The following is an 832-nucleotide window of genomic DNA, read 5'->3' on the forward strand; positions in this document are numbered from 1 at the left end:
GGTATAGAGGTGCATCCTTCATCTGGAACATGGGGAGCCGCAGATTTGTGGCGCGTAGACAGGTAGTAGAGGAGGTATAAATTATATCAGTTATTATATTAATGAAAGACGTCTCTCTCTCTCTCTTGGCTGTGCATCCATGGGGAAAGGAAGATTCTTTTAGTTTTAAAATAACTAATGAACCAAGAGTACACAGTATTCCAAACAAACAGAATCAACAGCCAATTATAATCTATGCTCTAGGACAAACATATGCATGTTAGTAAATTCTAAAAACATGCAAATCACTTATATGAACAAACTGCATCCATTTATATTTTTAAAAAGACCAAGTCTCTTTTATCACTGCATACTTGAAGTCGCGAAAAAATACTTGCTGAAAGTTAGAAGAAAAAATGTTATAGTACCACTCAATATTACCTATATTACAAAACGTTTCCTTTCAGGATAATGAAAGCCTTGATAGGGCACAAAGATACTTTTTTCTTATCAAAAGGAAGTGCAGACTGAAATAGTATATACACAGGAGACTTCTCGCCTCAGAATTTTATACAATCCATGATGATAATGAAAAATAACGATGTCAATAAAAACAAAATGTCGATATACAATTATTTTGCAGTAAAATTGTAAAAGATAAGTCAGTATTATACTATTACAACAAAGTCAACATAATAGGGAATGTATGAGGAAAGAAAACAAAAAACGAAAACATCGAAGATATTAATTCACCGATGTTGGATACATACACTGTTTCAACAATTTTATTTTACATACTGATGGGTCTAGAATTAAACTAGAAGTTGAATTTCTTTGAATTCTCGTGTCAGAA

This window comes from Penaeus monodon, chromosome 20, assembly GCF_015228065.2.
Source record: "Penaeus monodon isolate SGIC_2016 chromosome 20, NSTDA_Pmon_1, whole genome shotgun sequence".
NCBI lineage: Eukaryota > Metazoa > Arthropoda > Malacostraca > Decapoda > Penaeidae > Penaeus > Penaeus monodon.